Source organism: Paroedura picta, chromosome 7 (genome assembly GCF_049243985.1).
Source record: "Paroedura picta isolate Pp20150507F chromosome 7, Ppicta_v3.0, whole genome shotgun sequence".
Classification (NCBI taxonomy): domain Eukaryota; kingdom Metazoa; phylum Chordata; class Lepidosauria; order Squamata; family Gekkonidae; genus Paroedura; species Paroedura picta.
In genome coordinates this window covers 39,450,248-39,471,203 of record NC_135375.1, presented here as the reverse complement: position 1 = coordinate 39,471,203, position 20,956 = coordinate 39,450,248, and the positions used below count along the sequence as shown (strand labels likewise).

At 42.1% G+C, this 20,956-nt stretch overlaps 1 protein-coding gene across 3 annotated transcripts in view; it reads right to left on the bottom strand.

The window, feature by feature from the left end:
• The window catches only part of LOC143842420 (uncharacterized), a 93,445-nt gene extending 72,577 nt beyond the window's left edge, over positions 1 to 20,868 (bottom strand). For all 3 annotated transcript variants that reach the window (XR_013233100.1, XR_013233101.1, XR_013233102.1), the window contains exon 1: positions 20,452 to 20,868. The gene's annotated coding sequence lies outside the window, so the exon portion shown is untranslated. The remainder of the gene's footprint in view (positions 1 to 20,451) is intronic.
• Positions 20,869 to 20,956: the final 88 nt, after the last annotated feature.

Here is a 20,956-nt window from a genome sequence, read left to right as displayed (position 1 = left end):
GATCTACAGTGCCTAGTAACCTGTAGGTACTCTTCTTTAGAGCTCTGTCCTTCCCTTCATTTCCTGAACATTTTCCTTTTCTTTCTTAGTTCCTCTTGAAGTTCTCTGTTCATCCAAATAGAGCTCCTGCAGTGTTTTCGTCTTTCTGGGATAGTCATTGATTGAGCATGCAATAGCTCTTGTTTGAGTAGCTCCCACCCTTCACATGCTCCCTTCCCTTCCAGCATTCTCGTCCATGGTATGACACTCATCATATCTCTGAGTTTATTAAAGTTTGCCCTACGAAAGTCCAACATCCGCGTCTGGCTACAAGCTTCCTTGGCTCCCCATCTCAAAAGGAATTCTATGAGGACATGGTCACTTCCCCCCAGGGTCCCCACCTCCTTCACCTCATCCACCAACTCTTGCCTGTTGGTCAGTATTAAGTCCAGTATGGCTGAACCTCTTGTGGGTTCATCTGCCATTTGATAAATGAAATTGTCAGGCAGGCAGGTCAGAAAGTTGCATGACTGAGGACGCTTCGCAGAGTTTGTTTCCCAGCACACATCTGGGAAATTGAAGTCACCCATGATGACAAGGTCCTGCCGCTTGGATATTTTCTCAAGCTGCTCACAAAGTGCAGCATCCACATCCTCTCGTTGGTCAGGCATCATTAATATGGTGCTCAGTTTGCAAAAAATAATGCGGGATTACTATAGCCACTTATGCACCCTTGGCATATGCTTGCAATGGAACAGACTTACCAGGAGATGAGGTGCAAACAGGGAGGGAGAGAAATACTATGGGGGTAAATGATGGTATGGCTATACTCAGACCTTAACAGTTATTTATTTACTTAATTTACAACCTACCTTTCTCACTGAGATGCAAGGTGTATTACACAGATTAAAACAATTAAATCAAAAAAGCAATGCAATAGGACTAGGATTTCAAAACGTAGAATCAATAGGGGGAGGGAAGTACCAGACATGTTAAACAATGTAGAAACTGTAATTACACAAAGAGAAAACAAATCAAACAACAGATCACACATACCACACACAGTGGCACAGATTGCAGTCCTGTTCCCTTTATAAAATTCCTTACTGAACAATTCCATTATACCATGCATCCCCAACCTTTTTGAGCCTGTAAGCATCTTTCGAATTCTTTTTTTTAAATAAGATTTTTATTTTCCAAACAAAGGTAGAAACAAAGTAGATATATATAATAGACACTGGTAAAGCTATAGTTTAGACTCTAAACATATTATAATAGTAAAACCCCCATCCTTTCCCAGTATATTTTACTTTCTTAAATAGTTCAGATATGGACCCCATTGTTCTTGAAAAACTTCTTCAGTTCTTCCATTAACACGTAATGTCAATTTGGCCATCTTGGCGAGATCCGCCAGTTTACTCTTCTATTGAAGGTAGCTCCTGTGTTAGCATCTTTGGAATTCTGACACAGGATGATGGGCATAGCCGCAAAATAGCTGTCATGGGAGGTGGAGGTATACACACACCCAGAGGAAGTCCAAATGTGGTGGAGAAGAAAGGTAACTTCAAAAATACATGGGGAAAGACGGCCGAGAGACAATAAAATCAACACTAGCAGCAACTACCACTAAAGTAACATTATTGCAATCTGCACAGTGAGATCTCCAACGGCCTATCAGGAGCTATGCTGGAAAACAGCCTCTCCTGGCTCCACCCACTTTCTGAAAACACTTGGTGGGAGCCGGATAAAGTGTCAGCAGGTGCCATGGCACCCACGAATACCACACTGGAGGGCCTTGTAGTATACTGTAGCCCTATTTACCTGTATAAAAATGTCTTCCTGAACAATTCTGTTTTACATAGTTTTGTGCATGACAAAAGGGTGGAAAGCCTTCTTGACCTCCTCAGATAGGTGGGGGCCACAATCGAGAGTGCACATGTACAGGTGGATATTGATCATACCCATTTTCAGGGTGGCACTTTCAGAAGGCTTTGCTCAAATGAGCGAAGCCGCCATGACTGAGTAGAAGAGGTCTATGTACAAGAGATGATAACTAGTGCCTTGAATTGAATCCAGTAACTGATAGGCCAATGTTGAGACTGTGGAACTGGTGTAATAATCACCCTCTGCCTGGATCTTTATAGTAAACAGGTTGTGGCATTCTGTACCAACTGGCATTTCCAAGGTATGGTCAAAGGCAAACCCATGTAGAGTACATTATAACAGGCTCAAGGCCATTGTGACAGGAATCCACATGGCCACATTGGATGAAACAAGGTAAGTGGCCATCTCCCTGATTAAATGAAGATGAAAGCAAGCATTGCTTGCAGCTGCATTAGCTTGCTTCTCTAGACACAATAATTGAAGGAAGGGGGTAGATCAGAATGACAATAAACAAGGCCAGCCTGGCCCAATAGGTGAAGCAGAACTCATGTTAAATCTTGTGTTTTGCTCTGTGCTGGAAAACATGCAAAAATAGAGCATAGTATCCCCCTACCCTGGAACAATCGGCAGAGCTAAGACTATCTAGGCAATATTCCACCTCTGCCTCCTTGCTGTCATGCCATTTTCTTGTGAGGGGTGGAGATGCTACTTGGGAGAACTTTCAAAAGGATCACAATTAATTCACACACCCTTTTTATAATGCACTATGTGGGAAGCAACATTTATTTTTATCTAGGGCAGAAAAATAACTTGACTGGACCTTGAACTATATTTCTGTCCTAGGTAAAATTAATTAGAAAGTAACCCCTCCTTAAATATCTCCTGTCCTTTGTATGCCTGTTCTTGAAGAACAGAGTTTAGGCTAAAACCATCACAAACACATATTCACAAGTTATACTTCCCTCACTTTAAAGGTCATCACATCCTAATGTGGTAGGAGACCAGTTAGCACTAAATGGCTGCTCGTAGCGCCCTAGAGTTTGATGCAGTTTCTTCATACCCATCCCACCAGATTTACCTTTACCATCTCTCCTCTCCCGTAAGCCTTGAAAAATTCACTGTTGCCTGTTTAGTATTTTGAAAGTATAAGTGCATCAATTGCAGTTGTCCATATACACATGGCCACTGATGAAGAAAATGACAAATGTGGAAAGTTTTCCCCTGCCTTTGTTGATTTTACAGGGTCACAGAAATTACAAATGTCATAGAAGAATCTGGTAAAAAAAACCATATTTGTTAACAATGACTGCTAAGTGTTTTAAGTGGCATGTGTTAAAATTTATCTAGAAATTATTCAACTTCTCCAAGAGGATAATTAATAGAAACAACCATACCATTACAGAAAGAGACTGACATGGCTTCTTATATCCTCAAAAATGGACATATACTCACTTCCTGCATGTATAGCAACTTATATAGTCTTAATCTCTGGTATCCAAATCACATTGTACTTGAATTTTAAGAAGCTTTCGGAAATGCTAATTACAACTGCTCCTACCCTAATTAATATTCTGCACCATTTTAGATTTTTTTTTCCTCTTCAAAATTTTGCTGGGTTATTTTAAAGGGGAAAAAAAAGTTGACCATGTCCTGTGTTAATTAAATTGCTGGTTTTTTGCTTCATCCTCATTTTAAAAGTATTTCCAGTGATTGCAATTAGGAAGTTTTAAATGGCTAGGTGAGAATTTTACATAAATTAAACGGATGCGGTAATTTATTAAATTGAGAGATGAAAACATTGTAATCTATATGGATCTGAAGTGCCAACTGGTACAAAAACACCTTTTCCTAAGAGCTAAAGAAAAAAAAGCTTTACTTTTTAAAACAGAAAGTTTGTGCGTAATAACTAAAGAACTTTATTGAGACGACAGGAATCATTAGTTTCACTGAACTGCATATTCTCCACCATTTCTACTGTTGTTTCATTATGATACACCAGAGAAAAGCCATCATATTCTTTGTGGCTGGGTGTACTGCAGAGGAGTGCCCTTAGTGCCAAGTGGCATCTTTTGAACCTTGTAGGAGCTTTGCAGTACATCAGAGGAGACAGATGAAGCTTGGCACCTCTCTGCATATGTGACCGAGCAGTTGGGGTGAAGCAAGGCGGTAGGAAGTTTAGGTGGACCCACACAAAAGGCATACCAGGTGTCCGTCTAGGGCACTGTTACCAAGAGTACAAATTATGTGAATCTAATACTCATTGATATATTGCAAATAACTGTGCTGAAAGCCCTGAGCATTGACATTTAAGTCACCGCTTTCCAAAACTTATCATTAAATGCAGATGCAATTCAAGAGGTATACAACTTTTTAAGAACATTTTTTTTGAACATTATCCATATTCAACCTCCATAAGCGAGTAGAAACTTTTGACAACCTTTATCAAGGCTTATCAGGATGTTGTTTAACACCTGTATGTGCCCAGCTAATCCAGCACTTCTGGCTAGGGTGTCATCAATATGCTGGTGACACCCAGCTACATCTGTTCATGCAGTGGTCCTCAACCATAAAAAGGTTGGGGTGGGGCTCCAGAGGTGGGGAAGAGCTGGCGGCCGGGGCGCCGTGCATCCGTGTTATCGCCTCCTGGTGGTGAAAACCCGCATGTGTGGAGAGACCGCGCATGTGCATTTTCACCACTAGGGGTGCTAATGTGCATGCGCGGCAGCTCCGTGCATGCGCGTTGGTGTCCACCGGTGTGCCGGCAGCCGCGCCCGCCTCTTCCCCCCCTCTCGCAGCAAGAAGCTAGCTGGGCCGCGAGCGAAGCGGCTGCTTTGGCGGCCTGGTGAGCTTCTCGCTGCGGGGGGGGGGGGGAGAGGCACGCATGGCCGCTGGTGACCCGTTACCGAGGCCTTCGTGGCCCAGTATCGGGCTGCGGGTTGATGACCCCCATGTTAATGGATAGTCATCCCTCTACACAAGTGCACACCAATAGTCTAGAGGCGGTGGTGGACTAGCTTAAGTGGAGTTGACTGAAGTTGAATCCTACTAAGATGGAGGTCTTCTGGCTGGGTCTGGATGCCCCAGGTGAGACACTACAACTTCAGACGCTTGACAGGGTCCAGCTAACAACTTCAACCACTGTCAGCAGTCTGGGTGTGATCCAGGACTCCTTGTTATCAATGGAGATCCAGGTCACAAATGCTGCCCACTAGGCTTTCTACCTTCTTCACCAGGCACAGCAGCTAATACGTTACCTGACGATGTCTTGCCCATGCAACAGTCACCTCAAGATTAGACTGTTGCAACTCCTTCTGTGAAGGGCTATCCTTTTATCTGATCTAGAAATTCAACTGGTACAGAACACAGCTGCCTGGGTCCTTGCAGGAACAGGTGGAGAGCACATTCAGCCAGTGCTCTCCCAGCTGCACCGGTTCCAGACTGAGGACCAAATCAATTTCAAGGTACTGGTACTTTACCTTTAAGGCTCTAAATGGTCCGGGACCTTCATATCTGTGGGACCACCATCTCCCTTTTACCCCACAGAGAAATTTGCACTCAAGCATGCAACACCTCCTCAAGATCTCCAGCCCTATAGACGTTAAATTGGCCTCAACCAGAGCCAGGGCCTTCTCTGCCCTGGTGCCAGCCTCTAATCTGGAGAACCACGTTTGATTTCCTACTCCTCCATAGGCAGCCAGTTGGGTGACCTTGGGCTGGTCACAGTTCTCTCAACTTTGACTACCTCACAGGGTGTCTGATGTGGAGAATGGGTAGGTGACTCTGCTCTGAGACTCCTCCAGGTAGTAAAAAGTAGGGTTCTTGTGCAATGCAGAAGTACAAGCGGAGTTGCATTACCCTGAATTGCTCCACAAGGAACTTCAGCATTGTCTTGCCTTGCATCCTAACCACTTTCTCAGGCCAGGAATAATGGGTGACTAAAACACAACATTTGAGAGGCCTCTAAGAGTTTGGGTGAGTGACCAGAAATGTAGCAATGTTTCCTGAATATGACCTGGCATTTGAACTTGAAACATAGTTTTGTGTCTTGAGCATATGTACCAAATTTCATTCCCGTATCTCAATACTCACAGAATTCTCACATTTGATTTCAAATACATGGATAGACGGACAATGTTCACCAGTGCTGAATGGTCCAGTTACTTTACTTGGCTTACAATGCCAACAAAGGCATGTTGGCTTTACAAAGCTGGAAAACCATGCACACGCTTCTCCTGAGGAATATTAGACAGTGCTACTGATATGAAATTATACAGAAGTTTTGTGGTAGGTGACCCATGGGTGACTTCACTCACAGGTGCAAGTTATTGTCTGAAACAACGATAACCAAGTGAGAAACTTATGAAGTGGCCCTAAAAAGAGGACAGCACAAAGACCTGTTCTTGGAAAAGCCCTTCAACTTGATCTCTCAAGTCTATAAATTATTCACTTTTTATTCTGAAAGAAAATGAATAATTCTATGAGAAGCTTACACTATTAAAAAAAAAAGACCAGTGTAGTCCTGAAAGAAGCAGTAATACCTACAGATATCTGAAAGCACAATGTGGGAAGCAAAATACGAACATATAGATCACCGAGATTGTGCACGGACCCTGGAATTTTGGTTATTGCTCTTTAACAACTATATAGCACTAATAGCATGCTGATGTTAAACTGATTACCGCAGTAATAGACTATGCCTCAACTGTCTTATTTCCAGGGTAGGTGCACTAGGCATTATAGTTTTAATATTATATATTCATGGGTGTCCCATGATGGATGCCTCCAGAGAAACTTAGGTGACAAGGCCTATTTACACACAATTTTTCTTTATTTGAAACACCCCAGATGGGGGAGAAGATGTGGCTCATGCACAAGAACCCAAGAAAAACAGTAAACCAGGCCATTCAAATTCTTCTCAGCTCACCTGAGGATGGGAGAAAAACCACATCAGCTTTCCTGGCTGCTAAACATTTCCTGGTTAACATGCAAGCAAGCCTTATGATTTCCACAGGTAGTTTTGGGCAGCCAAACCAGTTAAAAACAAGACACTGTGACAGAGCAATTATCTGGATTTATATTCAAGGCTGTTGTCATTTTGCTAGAGATTAATTCCTTGCAACTCTACTGATGTCTAGCTCACCACTTGAATGCCAAGGTGACTTCACAACATGTTTTTAAGGACAACTAAATAAATTTGAGGATCTTGATCAGAAACAGTGAACTATGGTTGTTGTTGTTTTTTAAGGAAGCTGCAAGTTCTCTTAGGATTGGTTTGTGCTACTGCTTGAGCTGGATTTTTCTAGCAAAGGTAGCAAGGAGTAGGCCTTGATAGCAGTACACCTGCTCTACAAGTTGAAAGTCCCAGGTTCAATCATGAGCATCTTCAGTTAAAAAGATCAGGCAGTAGGCAACGTGATGTGAAAGATCTCAACCATAGAAAGGCACTGCAAGTCAGAATTGAACAAGAGGGACCCATGGTATTACTCAGTATAAAGGTAGTATCATCTGTTAATGTGGTAGTTGTTACCAGCTGTAACACATTTCATGCTGACATTTCAGTGCCATCTCAAACAGAATTATATCCTTCTAAACCCATTAAAGACTGAAAGGTCTGACTCTGCTTAGGATGGCAATGTTGATTTAAAAAATCAATAAAATTATGCCACTCATTTACAGGGCAGCAAAATGCAGCTATGACTTGCTGAGTGCAGTAGTGTTAGGAAGGGAAGATATAGCCAAAACATCTTAATCCTTCAGCCCAAACCAAGTCTTCTGATTTCCTGTACTTTCTACATGAAGCAAGACATTTTTTTAAAAAAATGTATAGAGGCATAACAGTAATGCATTAATGTTTAGTCCTGCAAGTGCATTTCCCCCAGTGTTGGACATTTCCTTTCAAAACTAGTTAGGATGTAAAGTGGTCATTTTGTCCTAATTCAATAGGCCACTTTTGTCTGTTCATACAATGCCTTAAAAGTAGATGGTATCACTTTATTAGTATAGTATTGTTGAAAAAATTTAATGATTAAACCAAAAATGATACACTTTCGAAGTATTGTGAATATATATTGACAATATTTCGAATATATATGAAGAAATCAGTACATTTCTGAATCTTATCCTTTAGATTAGCGATCCCCAACCTGTGGGCTGCAGACCACATGTGGTCCTTCGACTAATTGGAGGTGGGCCCCGAAGGATGCCTTCTCCCCCCCCCCCCAGCCCTTTACAACACACTTCATTGTTGTGGCGTGTCTGTATCTTATTTTGAAGGGATGTTTAAACATTACCCTAGTGATCAGAGAGGGTTAGGGCAGTGGTTGAGAGTAGAGAACTACCCCCTCCCCACCGGGCCTCAGAAAAAGGCGTTGAGTGGTCCCCGGTGAGTAGTCCCCAGCGTTGAGTGGTCCCTGGTGATAAAAAGGTTGGGGACCACTGCTTTAGATAATCATAATTATGGAACCAAAACCTGTGAAAATCTATCAGAATCTTAAGACTAAAACTGAGGAAGAGAGACATTAATGCCTTTTATGTAGATGGTTTACAAATTAACTCCAGACATGGTTGTCACACCCTCACCTATTGCTCCCATACCACTCTGGGTAATGAAAGTAAAAGAAAGTAAAAGAAAAGAAAAAAGCATATGTATGTGTGTGAGTGCACGTATTCAGTGGGTATGGAGGATGGACTGAGTGCTTATACCATGGTAATCTTCACAGTAGAACTGAAAATGCATGAGGCATTTCTGCTGACACTAAGCGGGTCTGGCCCTGCAAGTTTACTTCTTGACTGGAAGAGCATAATAAGAATACGAAAATGATAGATAGGAAAATTAATATAAATTGTTACATGGGAGCAACCATGCCATTGAAAATAATGTACAAAGCACATCCAGGTCTCCTTTATTTTTCCCAGTGTATGTGTGTGTGTGTGTGGGGGGGGAATCATGTTATAAACGACAATGGTAAATATTATGCTGACATTCTATTTCTTGCAAAAAGTCAAAACATGAACATACAGAGCAAAGAACCAATATGCACCCCTCTCTCTTGTGCATTGTTTGAGCATCTTGTTCCAGATCACTGTGACAGGTTATGCAGTTCCTAACACAAGTAATAACAATGCAGACTCTTTCAGCACCAACATGCATTACAGGTCTACTAACAGCCTAAAATTAGCCCCCAAATTATTACCTTTATGTACAAGTGTGAACACAGAGATGGTATGTCTACTCCTGGTGTAGCATTAGATGCCACAGAACATTTCATGGAACTAGTCAACTGTATGATCATGATCTTGGGGCTTTCCAGTGTTCTTTCTTTTACACTTTAAAATATCATATCTGTGGACCACAAGTTACAACATAAATGTTAGGACATTTACAGAGGGAAGATAATACAATTATATAGGTTAGCACGGGAGTAAAAAAAGAGGTAATAAGTTCAAATAATACTATCAAACACCATAATAATAAGCCCATGTATCTCTGTAGGTCTTTGTTCAAGCTCTATTTTATGATTTAATCTCTAGTTTCTTAAATTCAATTATTGTTTGATGACCCCATGTATCCTTATGGGGGGCACCAGCTGGCATATGTGGGAGAGCCAATTGTGTGGTCTTCAAGTAAGAAGTGTACCTTACTACTTATATCTAAATGGTAACCCTTTTTAAAGTGCCTGGAAACACAAAAAGTGTGGAGTCTGTATTTAAATACCTCCCTAAGTGCCTTCATACGATTCCCACTGACTGAGACCCAGCTGGTCACCCAATGATTGCATGGAAATCGTATCAGCCTTAGTATCACGGAAGACTTCAAACCGACAGCTCAGATGCACGTCTGTTACAGTTCTGTTGCTCTAATGACAGGCTGAGACATCTATTGTGGGATAATCTTCAGAATACAATAGAATGGTGTCAGTCTAGAATATCCCCACTTAGGCCAATAAACTCAAATTTAAGAGATTGTGAGGTCCTTTTTAATTCTTGACTTCCCCAACAGCTCTATTATTATCAGTATATCTCCAATTCCCACCCCCAATGTATCTAATTTTCAACAAGGCCCCAACTTATGGATACTTAAATCCAGAGACTGAAATGATCAAAATACAAAAGAGATATTTCTACAACCCTGCGAAAAGTGCCAGGTTTACAGATAATTCTGAAATATAAAACACACAGATACATATTTGTGTGTGTTAACAATCCCCAAAAGAACAGAAGCAGTACATGTACGGGAAACTCAAATACTTGTGGGAGAACATTTATTTATTATTTAAATTTATTGCTCGCCTCCTGCCAAAGGCTTGAGGTGGGTTATGACATCAGAATAAAACCCAAATAAAAACTCCCCCTTAAAACAGACATAAAAACCAACAAATACAAACACAATCAAAGCCCCATTGGGGATAAAGATATATATTAATATGTTCCAGGAAATTCCATTACTGAACTAAGAGTGGTAGTTCTCAGAGAAAATTGCAGAGGAGAATACGGTGAGAACCCCCCCCCCCAACCCATAGGGACATAAGGTTATCTATCTGCAGATGCTAATTTTCTGCCCTAAAGAATTTCTCCCTTGCTCTAATCAAGATGATTACATTTTGCATTGTACCTTTGCATCTTGAGTTCCTTCTTTGAAACACCTATAACACCTTCTGGCCTGAATATAAAGACTCAGGGATGTACATTCCTACTTATATCTGATGAAGGGAATTTGATTCTTGAAAGTCTCTACCCTGAAAATATTGGTTGTCTTTATGGCGCCACTGGACTCAAAACTTCTAGAAGCAACGTTTGTAGCATTAAAATATACTGAGATCTTGCAGTGGTTATTTTGGGGGGTTGTAATGCAATGACTACAATATCACAGAGCCTTCTATATCTTTGTCAGATAGTAGGAAACAAAGAAGAAAACATGAGAGGCTGCCAGGGGGATGGAAGGAGAAGGAAGACTGTAGGGAAAGAGCTAGTTAGGTAAGTGGGTGGGAGAGAGGCAGAGAAAGGGGAGAAGAGGAAATGCAGCGTGAAAATAACATCCCCCCCCCACACACACACAAATCCTGCTGTACTCCCTGCATGTACTTTGTATATTCCTGTACTCTTTATAATTGTTAATATCGATTAAATGTTACTTGTTTTCTTTAACACCAACTTAATTTCACAATCTATTTTTGGGTGAACTCAAGAGCTTACCACCATACATTTTTTAACCTTTGAGATGTGTGATTTCCCGATCAGATTTCCCCATACAACTGGATTCAAAGAGAGCCTAGTCACACCTATCCCATTCTCAATTGGACAAGCAGTAAATCTCTGAATACTTAGGGTTACCAGCCTCCAAGTAGCACCTAGAGATCTCCTGCTCTTACTTAGTGTTTCTGGGGGAAATGGTGGAACGGGCTGTTGTGGATCAAATATTGGCATTCCTGGAAGAAGCTTCAGTCCTAGACCCACCTCAGTCAGGCTTCCAGCTTAGCCATAGCATTGAGGCAGTCCTAGTCACCCTGATGGACAACCTCCGTTGCCAGATGAACAAGGCAAGTCAGCACTGCTGGTACTACTAGATCTCTCAGCAGCGTTTGACACAGTCGATCATAAACTTCTAACTCACTGCTTCACCAGTGCCAGAAAACGGGGGACAGCTCTTCAGTGGCTGAGCTCCTTCCTCCGGGGTTGCAAACAGAAGGTAGCAATAGGAAATAGATCATCAAGTAGCCAACAACTCACTTGTGGAGTCCCACAAGAAGTGGTCCTCTCTCCAATTTTATTCAATATCTTTATTCACCCTCTTGCCCAACTGGTATGGAAGTTTGATTGGGTTGTCATAAATATGCAGATGACACCCAGCTCTTCCTCCTGATGGAAGATTGCCCTGATTCTCCTCCAGAAGCATCAGCCAGCTGCCTGAAAGAAGTGACAAAATGGCTTAAGCAGAGTCGTCTGAAGTTCAATCCTTCAAAGATGGAAGTCCTATGGTTGGACAGGAAGGGACCATGTGAGGAAGTGTGTCTGCCCACCCTGGATGGTTTACAGGTATCAGTGGCTCACTCCACCAGGAACCTGGATATGATCCTGTATGCTTCCCTCTCAATGGAAACTCAGATCATGAGAGTAGTGCGGCTGACATTCTACCACCTTCACCAAGCCAAATTACTAGTACCCTTCTTGGCCCTGGAAAACCTAGCCACACTGATCCATGCCACTGTCATCTCTTGACTGGACTTCTGCAACTTGCTCTATGCAGGCCTGCCCTTAACCTTGATCTGGAAATTATAGCTGGTCCAAAAGGCAGCAACTAGGGTCCTCACAACAACACCATGGAGGTCCCACATCCGGTCCATCCTCCAACAACCACAGTGGCTACCAGTTGAATTCCAGATCAGACTAGGTTCTGGTAATCACCTTCAAGGCCATATGCAGTCAGGGCCCAGTGTACCTGAGGGACCGACTTTCTGCCTATGCCCCTCAAAGAGCTTTGCAACCTGCCACCTACAACTGGCTAGTGATAGGTAAAGGTAAAGGTATCCCCTGTGCAAGCACCAGGTCATGTCTGACCCTTGGGGTGACGCCCTCTAGCGTTTTCATGGCAGACTCAATACGGGGTGGTTTGCCAGTGCCTTCCCCAGTCATTACCGTTTACCCCCCAGCAAGCTCATTTTACCGACCTCGGAAGGATGGAAGGCTGAGTCAACCTTGAGCCGGCTGATGGGATCGAACTCTCAGCCTCATGGGCAGAGCTTTCAGATTGCATGTCTGCTGCCTTACCACTCCGCGCCACAAGAGGCTCTATTGGCTAGTGATATCTGGCCCTAAAGCCTATTTGACCTCAACCAAGGCCACAGCCTTCTCTGTTTCAGCCCTTACCTGGTGGAATGAGCTCCCAGAAGTGATCAGGGCCCAAATGGAACTAAAATAGTTCTACAGGGCCTGCAAAAGTGAGCTCATCTGCCACTTTTGGTTGAGGTCACCCAGAACCAGCCACACCCGCTAGGCCAGTGAACCTCCCTCCCAGGAATCCATGTACCTGAACTGAACCATGGATCTGTTTGTTATCCTGTTAGATTGTTATTCTCTGTTGTTATTATTATTACCATTGCTGTATTTCTATTTGACACAAAAATGCATTTGATGTATTGTTCTTTTATGTTCCACGTGAACTGCCCTGAGCCTCAGGAGTGGGTGGTATACAAATGTAATAAATAAATAAAAAATAGATCTCCAGTTTCCCTGGATAAAATGATTGCTTTGGAGGGTGGACTCTATGGCATTATAATCTGCTAGAATCCCTTCCCAAACCCCACCCGCAATTCTCTAGGTATTTCTCAACCCATAGCTGTCAACCCTATGAATGCTAGTGCCAGCAGACACCATTGGGGAAGGTACCAGCCTCTATGCCAGTGGTTCTCAACCTTCCTAATGTCTTTAATACAGTTCCTCATGTTGTGGTGAGCCCCAACCAGAAAATTATGCAAGTGTTTTTTCACAGAAATTAAACCAAAACTGGCCAATGGCGTGAAGATCCATTGTTCGTGATTGTATATAAACTGGTTTTCCCCCCAGGGTTTCTCAGTTCAGTCCCACCATGACTTGTCTCACCATGCAGATCTCACTCTTTTCTGCTACTCCAGACAGATAAACTCTCTATCTCGATCTACCCTACAAGGTAGATGTGTAGATGGTGCTCCTTGGCCAAGCTGCTTTCCCTGCCGCAACCCCTGTGAAAGGGTCGTTCAACCCCCAAAGAGGTCCCAACTACTGCTCTATGCCCTGTTGTTGGACATCAAGATGAATTGGTTGGCCACTGTGGGAGACATGATGGACTGTTGGTCTCATCCATCAGGGCCCTTTTAATGTTTTATGTACCAAAACACCCCCCCCCCAAAGATTCAAGTGGTCAGTCATGGTTCTTTGCTTGCCTTAGACTTTTTGGGAAGAAAGCACAAACCATCTTCTTAGAGACTGAAATTAAACCATCAATGTCCTGAGTATTTTGAAATACCTATTATATTTTTAAATATTTTCCTAGGATTGTCATGTAATTAAGCTAAGCTATCATGATTTCATCAGTCTGAGTTTATTCCAAAATTGAAGGAACTTTGAATTCTCAGTTTTATATCAAAAACACACACTTTTCCAGCATAATTTGGCTTCATTGATCTCTTTGCTGAACAGCAAACTCATATTTACTGATCCTCTGTGACACTTCTTATTATGCATAGCAAACAGATTTCTTCACATTTTTACCTCAGGGCTACTTTGAATTCATATTAAGGCACACCAGGGCATAGCTCAGTAGAAAAATCTGACCCAACTCCATAACTGGTGTAATTGCTGAAGTCAACACATTTCTATCAGGAATTATTTCTTTTCTTTAGTGTTAACATTCTCTAAAACCAGCCAGCACCAAGACATTTTCAAGATTCCCTATGTTTGAACAAGAGTGAATACTCATATAAACAGCACTCTCAGAGATACACAGTGAGTAATAAGTACAAATCCTCACTAGCTCTTATTCTGTGATCACACACAATAACTTCCAGTAATGTTACTGAAGCAACGAGAGACTTTACTATTGGGTATAAACAATGCATAATGAGCATCTCTGGGACATCATACAACTCCCTTCATAATTCACATGTTGGTATACCACTTCAGCTTATTTAACTCTATCATTAGGTAGAAATTGTGGTCTGAGCTGCAAAACTGTAACTGCATGTGTCTGGAACACTGGCAGGCATCAAGGGTTCCCACCTGTATACTTTCAAAGGGACAGAAGAAGCTGATTTCATATATTATGCACACACATTGAGGCCCTGGGATTAGGGTAGGATCAAGGGCCAAGATAGGTGACAGCAAAGAACTGACCCTCATAGACTTCCACATATTTGAGTGATGCCTGGAGTCTAATGCTTTCATTTATGATTCAGTATTCACAATCAAAAGAAGGGCAAAAGAAGAAGGGGATGACAGAGGATGAGGTGGTTGGATGGAGTCACTGAAGCAGTTGGTGCAAACTAAAATGGACTTTGGATAGGAAGGCCTGGAGGATCATTGTCCATGGGGTCGCAATGGGTAGGACATGGCTTCGCACCTGACAACAACAACATTCACAATCAAGATGACAAGAAAGAAAAACAGGAAGCTCATCATGTGACCTTGATCTCCTACTCTGACCTTTGCCTCTCCCCTGGTGTCCAAGGGCCTTTCAAGAAGAGGAAAGTTGCTCCTAGAAGCTCATTTTAGGTCTTTTTAGTGTTTTGCTTGGAGCTCAGTAACTTTGCACACATGAATGTTGACCAAAGAATTATAAATGTTGTAGGATTCTATTTCTGACCTCTATGACCTGTAGGGGTCATGTTCCTGTGCACTTCAGGGGTGTGTATTTGGCTAATTGAACCAAAAAAAATACCTGCTTGGTATTTTTCAGGTATTAATTCAGCCAGATTCCCCCCCCCCCCCATTTTTCAAAATGACTAAGCCTGAAAAATCCAGAAAATAGTTGGGATTTTGGGGGACTGCCTGATATATACTACTGACATGCATTTAAAGGCCTCTCTGTTCCTTTAAGTGCCTTTGGAGTTCACTCACAATTGCTGCAAGCTGCAAAAGGCATTACATTTTAAAGGGGCCACATTCCCTTTAACGTTTAAATGACTTTTCCCTATGCATTGGAAATAATGGAGGATGGGAGCACCTTCTTTGGGGCGGTTCATAGAATTGGACACCATAGTCTAATTCTTTTCAACCCTTTTTTTTTGGGGGGGGGATGAACAGAGGCACCAGCATCTACACAATAAATATGGTTCCTCTATTAAAACAAAACAAACAGCCCTGCCCAAATCTTCAGATACTACCATATCAATTCTTCCTAAGTCCTCATAGGTTATAATACAGCTGAAACCATTTGACATTCTTGAAAAGTTACTGAATATGAATACCAAACCAGTATTGGGATTCAGGAATATGAGGAAATATTGATCTTTCAGGTGTAATATAACCAAACCTGAAAAATATTGTGTGTATGTGAGGAGACTGCACACCCCTAGTGCACTTACATGAACTCTCTTCCATACTTACTCTGCAGAGGCAAACAAACATTTAATCACCTACTATCTAGAATCATAGAGTGGGAAGGGGCCCTACAGACCATCTAGTAAAACTCACTGCTCAATGCAGGATCAGCCTAAAGCATCCTGGATATATATCTGTCCAGCCACTGCTTGAAAATTGCCGGGCGGGGGGGGGGGGGGGGGGGGGGAGGGAGCTCACCACCTCCTTAGGCCATCAATTCCACTGCTGAACTACTGACTGTGAAATCCCTCCCCCCCATATCTAGCTGGTATTTATCTCATAGTTTAAACCATTACTGTGAGACCTATCCTCTGCAGCCAATGGGAACCTTTCCCTGACCTCCTCTAAGTGACAACCTATCAGATATTTAATAACAACAATCATGTCCCCTCTCAACCTCCTCTTCTCCAGGCTGAACATTCCCAAGTCCCTCAGCCTTTCTTCATAGAGCTTGGTCCCAGGCCCCGGATCATTCTTGTTTATTTCCTCTGAACCCTTTCGAATTTGTTCAGATCTTTTTAAAAGTGAGATCTCCAGAATGTCACACACTACTCCAGGTAGGGTCTGACCAATGCAGTATACAGTGGGACTATGGCACCTTGTGATTTTGATACAGCCCAAGACCGCATTTGCCTTCTTTACCACTGCATCACACTTTCTGCTCATATTTAGCTTGCAGTCCACAAGTACCCCAAGATCATGTTCATACACACTGCTTCCCAGAAGTCTATCTACCATCCAGTATGCATGCTTCTCGTTTTCGTGACCTAGATGTAAAACACTACATTTCTCCTTATTGAATTGCATCTTGTTCCCATTTGCCCACTTTTCTAGCATATTCAGATCTCATTGAATTTTCTGGGGTGTTCGCTACTCCTTCCAATTTGATATCATCTGCAAATTCACCCCAGCAACCTTAGTGGTGTATCCATCCATTAACTTACCCCACCCCCCAAATAAAGATGTATGATTTATCAGATGCCAGCAGCGATGTGGGGGAGTATGTAACTTGAGACCTTTCCCATCCCCCTTGCCAAGAAGATTTGTGCCCCACTCAGATTGTCCCCTTCTGCAATGAACTCCATGCTGAAGTTAGGAACGAGCAGGTGGTGGGAACCGAGCTGTTAAAGCTCAAAGGCAACTGTAGAGCAGTCCATACATTTATGGAATAGCAACACTAAAACCCAGTCAAATGAATAGGAACAGTGTTATCACATGTGTTTCCTTTCATGTGTATTCACAGACATGCACAGACTCTCTAACTTGGAAGCAGGATATTTGCTCGCAACCAGAACCAGTTTAGAGGAACAGAACTCAGTGTTGGGGAAAATTTATTCAAGGTGTGAGCTTTCGTGTGCCTGCACATTTCTTCAGACAAAGTATACATGCACATGAAAGCTGACGCCTTGAACAAATCTTTATCTTAAAGGTGCTATTGGACTCAATTTTTGTTGTGCTACTTCAAACCAACATGGCTACACATAAGAATCCTTCTCCAACGTAAGGTGCTGCTATCTCCTAAAATGGCTGCCAAAGCTATTTTAGCCAAGATGGACCTGAGGCAAACATTAATCATTTATAGATGCTTGTGTTTAGTTTTACCACCATTGTTGTTATGTTTTCTTTTTCCTTTTTAATTATATTAAGTTGTAATTATTTTGAAATGTAAAAAAACCCCACATCTAGGAAGATGGGCCTTACTAATAGGAGAACAGCTATAAAGGTCAAAGTCTGATGAGCTGTTCAGGATGGTGGAGGAGCTTGGCTGAAATGAGAGAGTTGGCAACCCCACAGCAGGATACCAAGAGGCACATTGATTACAACAGTCATTAATATTATGCTTGGAAGATGGTCCATCCTGATCTCCTTTCTTGCTGGATGGCTGCCCGTACAGAATCCAGAAACACAAGTATAGTATTGATGTACAATAACAGCAAGGAACACATTTTGGATATTTACTTGATTTATAGCCAACATGAATAAAAATGTGTAAGACAATGAAATCCAATAGAATAGGATCACAAAAAATAGCAATAGCATATAAAAAGTAGACAGCTATACATTTGGTTCTGATCTATAATTGGAGAATCTGTTCTGTGATTGGAGAATTATTAGGATCCATGCTGTTACTGAGGTGATGTCACCAATTTGTGCTGTCACTGGAGAATTTTAATTTTATTTGTGACAGATACTTCTCTGGGATACATCTAGGTGAACCTGCCTGGGATGACTGAATTAAATGGGTAGCACATGTGATTCCTTCCTTCCAACAATTACCAAAAATGCCACAGCCAAGGTTCTATACAAGTTCCTGAATTGTGAGGCAGATTTGAGTGATTATAAAAGCCCTAGTTTTTAACTCTAGCTTGGAAGTTGAAGAATTTAAAAGCTATAGAACAAAGCCTTTGACCAGGGCATATCAAGGCTTCAACAGGAACATGGCTACTCCCTGCTGAACTGGCCCTCCTGCAACCTTACAAGTCCTGAAAAGCTGGGGTGTTTTAAAAAATGTGACTACTAACCAAGGAGTCTTGGACTTTAGTCACTATCCCCATATTCATTAAGTTGACTTGAAAAGGAAGAGCAACTGTTTTAGCCTAATCCTAGCCTACCCCATAATGCTATGACTAGGATAAAATGGGATATACTTCCTTGAAAACTGTATTAAAGTTCTTGGAGCAATATTGGGATACAAATACAGTAATGCAATACAATTATGGGTTAATGTCAGCATTTTTTTGATTTTCTCATACTTACTGTAATATGTGAGTGATCATGCTTTACCATGATTTGTAAGCATAAGGAGAGCTACTTTACTTGTCTCTTTACTTGGCTCTGAGCCTCCGGGGAGGGCGGTATATAAGTATGATAAATAAATAAATAATAATAAATAAAATTGTCTGTTATTTAATGAACAGAATGTAAGAAAGTACATTTGATGAACTATCCCCCATTTCAGTGCTTGAATGGAAATACATGAATTATATTAATCAGCAGTTATGTTCCATAGCTTATGCTGTTTACAGCTCCGCATTAATCTATATCCATAAACAAAGCCAGGACCTGTCTTTAAAATTATTGAAGTAGGGCTTGGTTAAAGATCACAGAGGTGATTTTTATACTAATCAAGTAGTGTGGAATTATGAAGCAACACAGCCAAAGAATAAGTTTCTGGCCTGAATAACTTGTGAGGCAGGAGGGAAAATATCGGGGAGCCAAGAAATGATAACACACTAGCAGAGACATAGGAGGAATGGGAGAGGCAAGATTAATAAAGAACCAATCAATCATATATAGTTATATTATATATTATATGTAGCTATGTAATGTAAGTATAATTATAATGATTAACTTCTATGGCTGTTGTTAGGGATTATTTAATGTTTTATATGAAGTGACTTCAAAAAATACAATATAAATACTAAGATACAGCCCTGTCTGAGTTTCTCTTAGTTGAGAATGAGGAAGAAATAGTTTGTTTAAAGACTTTACAGTTGAGATTTCAATAGAGTAGTTTAGCTTCCATATGTTCACCTTCACTTATATGAATGTTCACAACTTATATAGATTTGCATGAGCTGAACCTACCAAAACTCATCCCAATAACTTCTTTGAAAATTAAGAATAAAATTTGAGACTAAATAAAGTACTAAAAAGCAAAACAAATAAAAATATTTTTTTTCTGATCTTAGTCACTACTCACTTTTTAGTTTACAGAACTCAAGAATTCACTTTTGCCAGTGAAAGTTAGTGACATGACCATACCAGTGGTTTGAGTTATTGTATGGATGCTCCAGTCTGTACAAAATAGCCATAATGAGGATGTTGTTATGGATTATTTTGATGTTTTATATATCAAGTATCTTGAAAAAATTACCATATAATTTCTAAGGTACTATCCTGCCTAACAGCTTATTAAATTTGATTTTAATAAGCATGTTTAATCCACTCTATTTAAATGACCTGCTCCCTTTTTAAAGGGGGTGCCAAATTTCTCCAGGAGGTGCCCTTGCCTTTCAGTGGGGTGTTTTGGGAGGTGTGGCAGACGGGAGACGCAGTTTCAGATCCCCACTCTGCCAGACATGGCCAGTCTCACCTACCTCACGGGGTTGATAAACCTGGAGAAGGAAGAACCTACCTCCACCACCTGCGTCCCTTGAAAAAAAGGCAGGGGTGTTGTTGTTTTTTTAAGGAGGAAAAAAACACATTAAAGGAACAGAATGCCACCAGTCTGCAATATGTTTTGGTTGAAACACTTGAATGATTTCTCAACCAGGAGGGCTGAAGCAGCTGAGGTGGGGAAGGCGAGGAGATTATTCGGGGGCGACCTCCCCCCCCCCCCCCGGAAAACCCTCCCCGGCTTCCTCACAAACACGGCGGGGGGAGGGGGAGCAAGAAACAGCCCCGCCCCCACCGCCTTACGACTCGCGCGAGATTCCGCGGGCTCGCGCACGCACACCAAACACACGCGCGTCCTCCCCTCACGCTTCTGCTCTGAGGCGCACGAGACATACTAACCAAAACTTCCGGGTTCATGCAACTTCAGCAGATGGCTGGGTCGCACGCCCGGCATTCAACGCGGACGCTGCCAGCCACTGGTTGAAATCAGCGCATGCGTCCACGGCCCTCTCTTTCAATGGGACTCAGTTGGGTTTCTTATCCTGTTCGCCTTTACAGATCATTCTGAGAGCGCTTCCCGCTACTGCAGACTGCGGGGACCCTAAACGCTATATGTCCTTATTTCACCCCTGACCCTTCTAGGAGGAGCACAAGGACGGCTATGGGCTGACCTCCTGTGTCACGTGACAACGTCCCCGCCGTTAGTGCGCACGAGTATGCGGCTGTTTTTGTCGTGCCTGTTGCGAGTAGTACCTAAATAATGGCTTCTTGTGAGAAAAAGCCTCTCCTTTTCCCGCCGTAAACTCATCCTGTCGAAGTTCTAACGGGTCAGTCATGGGAAGAGGGCCCTCGTTCAATCCGAGTCCGCCATGTAAGAGTGTCTCTTTTTCAGGCACCTATCTAG